Source organism: Giraffa tippelskirchi, chromosome 9, assembly GCF_054371585.1.
Source record: "Giraffa tippelskirchi isolate mGirTip1 chromosome 9, T2T-mGirTip1v1.2.pri, whole genome shotgun sequence".
Lineage (NCBI taxonomy): Eukaryota > Metazoa > Chordata > Mammalia > Artiodactyla > Giraffidae > Giraffa > Giraffa tippelskirchi.
The window spans coordinates 21,601,120-21,614,143 of record NC_137283.1 but is presented as its reverse complement, the minus strand read 5'-3'; the positions used below and the strand labels follow the sequence as shown (position 1 = coordinate 21,614,143).

General features: G+C 43.9%; 1 protein-coding gene and 1 long non-coding RNA gene across 7 annotated transcripts in view; one reads left to right on the top strand and one right to left on the bottom strand.

Moving 5' to 3' along the window:
* LOC145520793 (uncharacterized) overlaps positions 1-13,024 on the bottom strand; it is a 536,928-nt gene that overhangs the window by 94,744 nt on the left and 429,160 nt on the right. The gene's annotated exons all lie outside the window — the stretch shown is intronic.
* Positions 3,181-13,024, top strand: part of LRRN1 (leucine rich repeat neuronal 1) — a 40,726-nt gene continuing 30,882 nt past the window's right edge. For 2 of the 6 annotated variants that reach the window (XM_081528197.1, XM_081528194.1), the window contains exons 1-2: positions 3,191-3,664; positions 11,186-11,255. The gene's annotated coding sequence lies outside the window, so the exon portion shown is untranslated. Of the gene's footprint in view, positions 3,665-3,968; positions 4,168-10,572; positions 11,027-11,185; positions 11,256-13,024 lie in introns of those variants that run through there. The other 4 variants (XM_081528196.1, XM_081528195.1, XM_081528191.1 and 1 more) reach the window with 4 other exon arrangements.

The following is a 13,024-nucleotide window of genomic DNA, read 5'->3' as shown; positions in this document are numbered from 1 at the left end:
ATAAATGTTCTGTCTACATCTGTTTTCCTCTGTCCCACAGCCATCTTTCCAACAAACAGCAATCCTGGTCTTCCCCACCAACCAGGCTCCCTTCCCACCTGTGGCACGTATCTTTCATCCTAATGATAATGCTCCTTCTGTCAGGAGCCAAGTACATGCAGTGGTCAAGTGGAAATAGGCAGAGCTTCCTTTCTCATACTTGCTTTCGGGAAGAAGGAAAGTAGTTTCAATAAATGATATAGGGGTTTCAAAAGAAATGAATAGTGGAGGGACAGTCTGTTTCTCTCATTGGAGCTGCTAGAGCTTTTAAAGTAGTCTGTCACCTGTATCAGCTCTGTGAAATAATCATCCCACTTGTCTGACCTAATGACCTAATGAGGACCTAATTAGTCCTCAATACTAGGCTAATAATGCCTAATGCTTCCTTGTGCTGAAAGCTTACTTCAGTTCACTTCAGTTCAGTCGCTCAGTCGTGTCCGACTCTTTGTGACCCCATGGACTGCAGCACGCCAGGCCGCCCTGTCCATCACCAATTCATGGAGTTTACTCAAACTCTTGTCCATTGAGTCAGTGATGCCATCCAACCATCTCATCCTCTGTCGTTCCCTTCTCCTCTGGCCCTCAATCTTTCCCAGCATCAGGGTCTTTTCAACTGAGTCAGTTCTTCACATCAGGTGGCCAAAGTATTGGAGTTTCAGCTTCAGCATCAGTCCTTCCAATGAATATTCAGGACTGAATTCCTTTAGGATGGACTGGTTGGATCTCCTTGCAGTCCAAGGGACTCTCAAGAGTCTCCTCCAACGTCACAGTTCAAAAACATCAATTCTTCAGTGCTCGGCTTTCTTTATGGTCCAACTCTCACATCCATACATGACTACTGGAAAAACTATAGCTTTGACTAGATGGACCTTTGTTGGCAAAGTAATGTCTCTACTTTTTAACAAGCTGTCTAGGTTGGTCATAACTTTTCTTCCAAGGAGCAAGCATCTTTTAATTTCATGGCTGCAGTCACCATCTGTAGTGATTTTTGGAGCCCCCAAAAATAAAGTCTGTCACTGTTTCCCCATCTATTTGCCATGAAGTTACGGAACCAGATGCCACGATCTTAATTTTCTGAATGTTGAGCTTTAAGCCAACTTTTTCACTCTCCTCTTTCACTTTCATCAAGAGGCTCTTTAGTTCTTCTTTGCTTTAGGTCATATGGGTGGTGTCATCTGCATATCTGAGGTTATTGATATTTCTTCCGGCAATCTTGATTCCATCGTGCTTCCTGACTAGACAGCAAGAACTGCACCAAGCATTTTACAAGCTTATTCTTATTTAACCAGCACAATCCCTTGGGATAGGTACTGCTATTAACCCCACTTTATAGGCAAGGAAACTAAGGTTTAAAGAGGTAAAATGACTTATCCCTGAGGGACACAGTTCATAAGTTGCAGTGCTGGGGTTTAAAGCAGTGTCAGCCTAGTTTCAAAGCTCATACGCTGGGGTCTGACTTGGTTTCTTCTTAGCTGGGCTTCACATCATTCTCATGAAGCCTCTTCCAAAACCTGGAGGCTGTCAGTGATCTTGGCTCCTAGTAACAGTAATTCCTAACCACCATTAATTGTTTCAACTGGTCTCCAGCACTTACTCTGTCAAACTCCACTGTGCAAAGTACAACATTGTTTCCCTTCCTCTCCCAGAAAGACAGTCTGAAAAACCTAAAGGAGACTCCCTAAGAAACCTGTGATCTGTCTTTCCCTTATCATTCAAGTTCTGTGTTTCTGCTAGATGCCCACCTCCTTTCAGACAAACTTCCAAGCTACATGTAATCAGCATGAGAAAATTTGACTCTTGGGAAAGGTTCTAGATTCACCTTACTTTGAAAGTTTTAAAATCTTCTATAGGCAGCACTCTCCCATTTTATTTGCAATGGGCCTTTTTGTATAGCTGTCCATCTATACTTCATTTTACCTGTTTCCCTAAATCAAAATATCTTCTTTCCCTCAAGCCTTTTAAAGCACATTATGAGTCACTGATATCTATATGACAGTTTCCGGATAAAAGAAAGTAAATGGACATTTGAGAGCATCAAATATTTATCAGGCATCTATGAAAGACATCAAGGAATGCTACAGGAATCAAGATATAACATTACTATTATTAAATGCGTACCATATTTTCAAGGAATTTAAAAGATGATACTGTAATAATGAATTTATTCTTCCGGATTCCCCGGAAGTTCTAAACTTGGACATCAGAAAGAAATGTTGTCATATTCTCTTGCCAGAAGCCACTTGGCACTGAGGGGTTAATAATGCTCTAGCTTAAATCAGTAACAAGTACTAAGGGCTTCTCTGAAGTCTGGTTGCAAGGTGCCCACTTGGAGGATGAAACTCAGGTTCATGTGCAGTTTCCAAAAACCCGTTTCCACCTTGCTCTCTGACACCCTGCACTTCAAACAGACTGCATTCTCAATCCTTCGCTTATCTGAACACAACTTTCACACCTAACAAACCAGAGAGCTGTAATTACGAAGTTTCAGAAACGTTTTCTGAAAGCGTCCCTAAATAAGAAGCTGTTTCGCCATCCATTTAAGTGTCGTAATAGTCTCTTTCTACGGCAAGGACACAGACCAGTTCCATGTGCATATAAGTCCAGGTGTGTACACACAGCCCAAGAAATCTCCATTCATTTTAAGAGGAAGGGTCAGGTTTCACACCGAGACTTAGCTGTCTCCTGGGTTGAATTTGTCTGCTTCTCAATGCCAGAAGTCCAAGTTCTATGTTGCACAGAAATCTGGCTCCATTGTGCCTAGGTGGCTTGGTAGAAAGGGTTTTTTTTCCTTTTTTCTTTTGGTACCTTTTCTGCTAAGAAACGTCAGTGTGCTCTGCCTGCCTAACCCAGCCGCAGCCTGTCGTTCCCTAGACAAAAAGCGGTGGCCCGCTGCTCCCTGCAGCGGCCGCGGCGGCGACTCAGGGAGGCCGAGCCTCCCGAGACCCACAGCGTTACGCTTTTGTTGGGCCGGCTACAGATGGTGCCCGGCACCGGGCTGAGTCGGGGGTGGTGCGGGGTGGGGGGGGCAGGAGGGCCGGAGGGGGCGGCCGGGAAGGGGGTCGGGCAGGAGGGGAGGAGACCGCGGAGCAGCCAATGGGCGTGCAGCCCATCAGCTGACCGCTTTTGCTTACACCAGGTGCACGCCGGCTGCGGGAGCACAAAGCCGGGCGCACCGAGGGCGCCGGCAGCCAGCCGGCGAGCTAACCGAGGCCCGTGCGCCCGCGCCTGCAGCGCCCTCCGGGCGGGGAGAGGGGCCGTCGGCGTCAGCGCGGGCAGCAGCATCCGCGCGGTGGCATCCCCAGGCGCCCCGGACGCCCTCCTTTGGACCTGGACACTCGTTGCCCCGCTGTCAGCATCCCGCTTCTATCCTTTATCCCAATACTGCCTGCCTCTGCCCGGCCCCCGAGAGCCGGATTGAGCCCAGGCCCGCGCAGCAGCTGTTGCTCGTGTTACTGCCTCGCTTCGCATCTTGGTGCTCTGCCGCGAGCCCCCTAAGGAGCCAGTGCCTGTGGGTTTGGAGGGAGGTGCCGCTCAGCCGGTCCTCCCCCTTCTCCTCTTCCTCCTGCTGCCGCCTCCGGTGCCTGGTCCGTGCGCACCCCGACACTCCTGCCAGCCGGGCCTCGGGGTAAGTGCGCTCGCTCAGCCGGGCAGCGGCGGGAGATGTGGGCGGCAGCGAGGGGAAGTCAAGGCAAACTTGGTGGCTTGGAGGGCCTAAGGTCTGGGGGACCGTGGGACAAGATCGCGGGCCTAAGAGGTACGAGGGGGCGCGGCTCATGAAGCTGGGAAAAATGACGGATCCAGGGGAGCGGGAATCTAGTAACCTCCTTACGGGGGAAAAAAAAAATCACTGGGGTCTGGGAGAACGGTAATTCGGAAGGAAGGCCGAACAGAAATGAGCAAAAGGCAGTGACAGGATGCGAACCCGCTAGATTCCCGGGACCGACGGCGGGGAGAGTGATGCCCAGGGATCCGGAAGGAGGGCTGCTGGAATCTGAACTGAGGAATGCTGCCGGAGTCGGAAGGGGCCCCAGGAGTTGTAAGAGGGCTAAGAAAAGGGGAAAGAAGGTGGCAAGCTGTGGAAAGAGAAAAGAGAGAGGATGTCTTGGCGGTGGCCTTTTCGGCAAAAGGGTAAGGGGCGTAATTCACAAAGCACTTGAGTGTACTGAAGTGACAGCATTCGAAAGAATCACCTCAGCTGTCGCGCGGTCTAAGTGGGGAAAGACCTCACCCTGCGTCGCGTTTTGAGTCCAGAAAGGGTGGCAGCCTCAGGAGGTTTGCCAGGGATGCAGAAATGTCTGGGAAACCTCGGTCCGTTCCAGGCATGGAGCCGGTGCTGGTTCCTGGCTAGGCTGGGGTGGATAACGAGGAAAGTTTGCCAGCGGGTGTCTTTTGTGCTGCGTGGAGAGGGGTGTGGGCAGCCGCCGACTCGGCACTTCCCAGGGCCCGGCAGTGACTGCCTCCACCGAGGGAGCCCCTGCCTGGTAGGCCCAAGTAGGGTGGAAAGATCGAGTAGCTGGGGGTCTCGGCGCACCCGGGACTGGTGGGAAAACCCGTCCCAGGACGGTTGTGAGGAAGCCGGCCTGGATACTAGCACTGGGAGGTTGGGCAGTAGTACCGCCTTCGGGAGAGAGAGGGGGACCTTGCCTGCTGAGTTCACCCCTGTAGCCATAGCGCCTAGAACTGAATAAATGAATTAGCGGGGTGTGAAGGTTTTGAGACATTCACTCAACTCTCGAACCCCACAGGCCAAGAGTTGAGGAAAATAGACCCTTCTCTAAATCGCACACCACTATTAGCATCTTCATTCCCAGACCCAGATAATAAAGAAAATGGAATTCATTGAGGGGACAGGTATTGCTGACTTGAGAGCTTTTTGCTTGTACGATATTTGGGAAACACAGTATGTTTTTTGTTTTGCAATGTGCTCTGCCACCATGGCCTAAAAAGCATTAACACTACTCGAATATGCCGATTATTTTTGAAAGCCAGCACTAGAGGACTGGAAAGTTCAGGAAGGTACTTTGATCAGTAAAAGTCTACAGTTAAAAAGTGGTGTTGTTGGCTCTGGGGCCATGTGTGTCCCTAAGTCTCTGATTTGCATGCAAATGTGAGCAAATCCTGGCAGATGTCTGGCCTCATCCATTCACATGAAGGAATTTGAAAAGACAAGGAGTCTTTAGTTAACAATAGACCTTAAGAAAATGGAATAAAGGCTCAGTGAGTTTTTCTCTTTGGGAATTTTAAGGCTTGCTGACACCTTTATTCAAGAGCCAAAATCGCTGAGTGTGATTGTACTGAAAGCTCCAAGTACTGCTTGCTCTTTACCTGGCTGTGTGTTTTTGCGCAATATTCAAGCTGGGTATTCTGAGCTAGTGAGGAAAAGTGTTAAATGAAGCAGAAGGTAACTTAATTCCACTTCTCGTGGTTTGAAGTAAATTCTGAATCGACCCCTCAACTTTTATTTAGAGTTTCTTCTCTTTTCCTTTTAGTAACCCCACCTCCTGCTCGCATAGGCTCTCCATCCTCAGGGATATACAATCTAGTTGAAGATAGTTACAGATGACTGACAGGAAGATCTCACTAGAAGATCTTCATAGTCCAGCCAAAATCATTCCAGTAATAGGCACCAAACTTGTAGAAGTGCAGGTGATGAAACCATCACACTCCTAGTCACCTGAAGGGCTTTAGGGCCACAGGACAGAACAGTGAATAGGGAGGCACTCATGCAGTGGACCCCCAAACAGAGAAATGTCTGCCTTGCCTAAGAGTAGCTAACAGACCACTGCACTGCTCACCTCCTGGCATTGATCAACCGCTGAACAAAAGGCAGGCAGTGTGGTCTGCACTTGAGTCCCAGGGATCATACCTACTGACAAGCCAACCAGTGGCCCAGTCTTTTGTCAGCCTCAATCACTGTTGAAGGGAAGAAGAACCTATTCACTGAACAGCATTTGCCCCTGTAGTCGATATATTCACTGAAAAGGACATTAAAATACAAATTTACAAAAAAGAGAGAGAGAGAGAGACAATATTGTTTTGAAGCTCAGTGGGGTGGGAGGGGTTTAGGGGATGGGTAACCGATGTTAGTTTGCTGTTTTACCTGTTTTCTTAAGTTATTTTTGCTGGTTCAGTGACTTTTTTTAAACACATAAGGCAGCACTTTCCCAGAAGGGGAAAATTGAACTGAGCCAAATTTAAGTAAGAAAAGGTTATAGCCAAGATTACATTTTTCTGTCTTAGAGCTATCTAGAAGTCAGAAAGTTACAAATCATTGTAATAAATTCTTATGTGACTTAAGCCTGGGATTCTGTCTTTATTATGGACTTGAAGGGTACCTATAAAATGCAGTTGGCATTTCTAAACTAGGCAATAAGCCATTTTATTGTAAAGTTCTCATCTAGATATTTTTGAAATAAATATGGTAACTTTAAAGTGACCAAAGCCTCACCTTTTGTGAGAATTTCTTTGGCTGTTATCCTGGCTATGTGAGATCTTTGTTCCACAAGTCTAATGAAAGGGAAAATTAGGGCTTATTCCTTGGTAAATAGAAGTAATAAAGTACCTATTATTAGAAAAGTATCACTCTGCTAAATAAAATCTTAGACCAGATCCAACTGCATACTCTGGTTCTGAACAGTAACATAGGTAGTTCAGCACAGTGTCTGTAATTCCCAAAAAGCCAGGGGAAACACAACCACTGATTTCTCTCTGGTTCGAACCTGTTAAAGCTAGCTTTTTGACCTGAACTGTTAGAACAATTATCACATATTCTAAAGCAGTTATACTCATGGGAATGAACCCAGTAGGTACTAGAGAAAATCTGTCTTTACAGAATTATACTGCTACTTCCCAAGCCAGTTGGGCATGATTTTAAATAATCAGAATGGTAGACCTTTTTATGCCACCATAAACAAACCATAAGCCATGAGTAAAATGTGGTAAATTATAGGACCTGGATGTCATTTTTTACTAGACTTTCATAATGCTTTCTTATAATTTATTTTTACGTTACAAAATAATAGTTTTTGAATGATTCACTTGATCACTAATGTAAGGTTGCTCAAATATTGTATTTAACTTTTCAAAATTATTGTGCTGAACATCTATTTTGGGTTAAGGCAATCTAGAGATAAAGCAAATTCTATTCCAGAATCATAATCATATTTTGGTTTCTGGGAACAATGGAAGTATCTTTAACTCATGAATAGAGTTTTGATTAATATTTTATTCAGGATGAAATTATAATTATATAGATAAAGTCAGAAAAACATGTATTCTCTCTTATTTTGGCTCAAAGTGCAGAATAGAGACAAAAGTTAAACACTATATGTAAAATTCAGTACTTTAGTGACCAAAGAAAGCATTCGTTCTGTAAGTCTTAAATAAAATTTGCTTTTTAAATTTTCTTGTTTTATCATAGTACTTTTTGCCTACTTGCTTCTCTTGTAGCTCAGCTGGTAAAGAACCCGCCTGCTAATGCAGGAGATATGGGTTTGATACCTGAGTCTAGAATATCCCCTAGAGTAGGAAATGGCAAGCCATGCTAGTATTCTTGCCTGGGAGATCCCATGGACAGAGGAACCTGGCGGGCTATCGTCCAGGCTACAGTCCATGGGGTTGCAAAAGAGTCAGACATGACTTAGCGACTAAACAATGCCATGCCAACAGATGTGTTAAGCATTTTATTCAATAATTAAAATTTATGCCATTTTATATTCATAGCCTTTTTTAAGAAACAATATGCAGGCTTTTATATATTATTATTTTTTTTTTACTTTTTGAATATTTTCAAAAGGTCTAACAAAAGTAGAATATTATTAGCAGTTTTATCAGTTATCTAGTTGGTAACTCCAGAGAAGGCAATAGCACCCCACTCCAGTACTCTTGCCTGGAAAATCCCGTGGATGGAGGAGCCTGGTAGGCTACAGTCCACGGGGTCGCTAAGAGTCAGACACGACTGAGAAACTTCACTTTCACCTTTCCCTTTCATGCACTGGAGAAGGAAACGGCAACTCACTCCAGTATTCTTGCCTGGAGAATCCCAGGGACGGCGGAGCCTGGTGGGCTGCCGTCTATGGGGTCGCACAGAGTCGGACACGACTGAAGTGACTTAGCAGTAGCAGTTGGTAACTCAGCTACCTAATCATAGGCAGGTGATCTTAGATCAGTTTCTTAACCCCACAAACCCTCAGTTTCTTCATTTGTATCTGACAAGGTTAGGTGAATAGGGCTGGAAGGACTGACTACCCCAATAAGTAAGATTGCTAAAAGGTTTGTGGAAGTTGCGCCCTCAATACCACAACTAATAAAAACATTTAACTTGGATGGAACCTTTACACTTAATACACTGAAAATCATCCTGAGATGCAAAGAAACTAGGCTTAAGCTTGCACTGATACATTACTGGAGGTCTGTCAACTCTGACTTGAGGGTACCCTCCAAAGATACTGCTGCCTTTATTTATGACATCTAGTTTCAAAAACTGAGGAGTGAAAACTGCTTTTACAGTGGCTTATTGCCTTCCATTTACACTCTTCATAGCTCAGGGGTTGAAATGTTATTTGAAAGCTCTGATTAATATAAATGACTGGTAATTTTCTGACCCAGGCCATCCTCGCTCACATCTATTATACCACTGGCAGACATGTGGACTCCACAGCTGCCCCCTCATTTGTGTGTGAAACAGACACACTGGTGGCATTTTTTGATCACCGTAGTGACACTAACAATATACATGTGACATGATATTCTTCTACATGAAAGGTGTTTGTGGCAAATATTATGTAGACCTGGGGGTAAAGGACAACCGTGTAAAGTTTGAGGAATACATAGATTAATCTGTTGTCCATTTCTGGAGCCATCATTTCATTCATGGGAGGACAGTCGTTCTACAGTGAGATCCACGAAGAGGCAACTGCAAGCCTCTGACTAACAGATTTCTAAGGGAGGCATTTCCAACAATGCTTAACCTCTACTGAAGGATGTCTGTTAAGTATTCATTTCAAAATATTTGCTACTCCTATTTATGACTGCCCTTTGAGATAATGTATTAGCATAGTCATTTTTGACTCATATAGGGAAAAATGGACAGCACAAGTATTAGCATCCATCTCAGGAAGGCACAGGAGACAAAAAAAAAAAAAAAAGCGTGCAGTATTAAGTAGGAAGCACAAAGAGAGAATCTTCATTTAGGAAAACTAAGAAAGCTTTACAAAGTAAGAAAGCTTGCTTAATTGGTTTCATGCCTATAATGTTCCCCTCTAGAAAAAAATGTTAGCATGGCAATAAAGAATATCATTAACCTGCATTGTTATTTCACAATAGTAATAAGTCTTAATTTGCATCCATAATAATCACTGTAATCAAGTACTGGACAGGGAGTCAGGAAGGCACAGGCTCATTTCCCAGCTCTGACACTAATGACTGAATGTGTGACCTTCTGGATGTCCTGCATCCCTCCTGGTGCTTTGCGTCCCTAGCCAAGTTGTGTTTTAAAGGATCCAAGCACACTAGTAGATGTTTCTAGTATTTCCACTGCAAAGAATGTGATTTCTGTCCTATATGTCATGATGAAACAGAGAGCTTACAGTCTGGGGGACACAGGACGGTGATCTTCCTGGTTCCTAATCCCACAGTTTAAGAGATTGTTTTGTTCTTTAAAAATCCCCTCACCCCTCCCACCACAAGACAATTTCCCAGCACCTCTCTCAGATTCTTTTGAGGGAAAGAATTTTACTTGAGATACAGGGGGCTGCTTAGGATTGTAGAACACTTGTTCACCCAGTAAATATGTAGTGAGCACCAGACGTGTGCCAGGCACTAAAACCAAGAGAAATTAGCTTGATTTTTCTGCAGCTTGTACACTAAATCATGATAAGCATTTTGTTGCCATCAGTCACATAATCTTCAAGTATTTATTGAATGCCCAGTATGAAAAGGCACTTGGCTAGATCTAGCAAGGAAGTTTTCACCTGGGGGTGACTTTGACCCTTCACTCCCAGGGTACATTTGAAGACACTTTTGTCAGGTATTGTCACAACTGAGGATGGGGGTTTCTACTGGCTAGAAGTCAGGGATGATGTTAAATATCCTAAAATGAACAGACGGGCCCTCCACAGCAGAACACTATCTGTTCCATGTGTCACTCAGACTGAGGTTGAGGAATCCTGCTCTGGTGAGTTTAAGTCTAGTACAGGTGACAGAAAGGAGACTGGCAAGTACAATAAAGCATTCTGTGATGGTAAAAGTGTGAGCTACAGAATCTGTACAGAAGTAGAAGCCTTCATTCAAATTTTGACTGCCAGCAAATGCTTTAAGAAACATTCTGATTGATGCCCTGAACAGGCTGTCACCTGGAACACCAATCCTCAGCAGGAGACAATTTTAGACCTAACCTTACTGAACATAAATGAGTTGGACGGTTGGTTGAAAGAGGGTACAAGCCTTAAATTTTCAAGAAGTCTACACTGGGGACAGAGCTGTTAATTCCTTGTAGAACTCAGAATTCAGAGTGTCTTGAGTCATCAGGAGAGGAGGCTGGAAACAGAATGAGTATCAGTGACAAGAAACATAGGGCTGTACAAGCTGCTTAAAGAGGAGATGTGGCTGACAAAGCGAATAATGCCTCATGTTTCAGAACCTCAAATTCAACAGAGTCCTTAAATATGTATCTCATTTGACCTGGAACATTCTGAGACACCAAATATTATCATTCCTTCTCCTTTTTTTTTTTTTTAATAACTAATGAATCAGAGCCATGGAAAGATTCAGTGTGACCTTGGACAAGTCACTTAATATTTCTCGAAGGTTTATCTATAAAAGAAGTAGGGTTGCAAGGCTCTTCTTCGTAATGCACATTCAGTTTGTCTAACGTCACACATCTAAGGAACAACAGAGCTGGGGTAAGACCCGCCTCCCTGCCTCTTTCAGACCCAATGCCTTTCGCATTCACACTGAAGCTACTTCCTGGACCATGAAGTCAGAACAGGTAATAATATGACAGTGACTCAGCATTCTAGCTCTTGGGTTACCAAAGAGAGCAAAGATCTGGGATGCTTTAATTATAATGTATCATGCAGAGAAACTTAAGCTGGGTTTCCCAGACACCTAAGGACTAATATTTCTTTTTCTAATATTTTATTTCAAGTTGACCTTAAAAGCTTAAAAGAATACTGTGACAAGCTCAGAAGAAAGGTTCATAGAAGAGTGATGCTCGGGTAAGAAAATGACATAACCTAGAATATGTGGACAGAATTGAGGATGTTCTCCCTAGGAAAAGAGATGCAGTAGTAGTGTGGTTTTCTGCCTTTGCTTTTGCTTTTTTTCTTTGTCAGGATTATTTTTGCTTTTCTCTCGGAGAATAATGACCAGTGTATACATACATACACTTGCACACCCACATCCAGCAAGGATGACATGTTAGATTTCATACCAAGAAGTTTCTGTATTTGTTTTTAATAAAAGCAAAAAGAACGCGAAAGTGTCAGTCACTCAGTTGTGTCTACTCTTTGTGACCCCATGGACTGTAGCCCACCAGGAGAGCTACATGGAGAATTCCATGGAATTCTCCAAGCAAGAATACTGGAGTGGGTAACCATTCCCTTCTTCAGGGGATCTTCCCGACCCAGGGATCAAACCTGGGTGCCCTGCATTGCAGGCAGATTCTTTACAGTCTGAGCCACCAAAAGACTGGCACATTAAAAATGAGTTTTGGGGAGAGCCTTCTCTCAAGGTTTTAAATATATAACTACTTCTCACTTCTCTGGAATGGTGTAATGTTTTCTTGTGACAAGGAAGACTGTGGAACTGCCTGACTCTTCAGGGTTTTCTCATCTTTGTAATTCTGTGATTTCCAAGATGATGAGTGAGAGTTATGTAGGCCTTCTGCCATGACCTGAGAGTTTCCAAGACACTAATGGAATTTATATTAACTTATCCAACCATGATAGAACAGCTGGAGACACTGGAGTGGCAATTAACTGGATTTCTCCACTTGTTCTTCCAGCTGATTATGGTTCTTTGCAGAGAGAACTACACGTCAGGTTTAAATTCCCAAAGGACCAGTTAGCTTTGCTGTGTCCTACAGGGATAGTCTATCTCTGGAATCCCAGCCCACTTCTGCACATACTCACAAACTCATCATTTCTCACCTGGGAGACCAGGTGGAAAACTTGGGTCCCTTCAAAGCCATCTAAAGGAGAAACAGAAAGTACGTGGGCAAATGCTGGTGGGACAGTGTTCTCTTCATGCATTGAAGGATAACACTGTCCAAATAAACCCTACTGAAGAAGGTTCCAAATGATTTCACCCTCAAGATAGAGCAATGGAATGAGAGATTCACTCCATGCAAGTGAGATACCTTAGTTTTTAGGAAGAAAATATTATATAGGACTCCCAAGTTATATCCCCAGGGCCTACCATGTTACCTAATATAAAATGTAGAAGCAGTAGGAGAAACATGTCCAACATTCTTGTGCCTTTCCGGTATGCCCAGAACCATCCCACATACCTTACCTGCATTCATTCATTTAATCCTTGCAATTACTCTGTAATGTAGATACCTGCTTTACAACTCAGGAAACTAAGGGACAAAGCAATTAAGTAACTTGCCCAAGGCCACAAACTAGTGTGGACTCAATAGATACGTCGAATGAATGAATAGAATATATATGTTTTAGAGGAAAGAGTCCTTTATTTGAACTCTCAGTTTTATAGCAGTCCTAGAATGTATTATTCTAAATACATTCTAAAGGCACTATATACTTATGACCTTATTTGCATATTATTAGACACTGGTTTTGGAAAAGGCAATGGCTCCCCACTCCACTACTCTTGCCTGGAAAATCCCATGGACGGAGGAGCCCGGTAGGCTACAGTCCCTGGGGTCGAGAAGAGTCGGACACGACTGAGTGACTTCACTTTCACTTTTCACTTTCATGCATTGGAGAAGGAAATGGCAATCCACCTCACTATTCTTGCCTGGAGA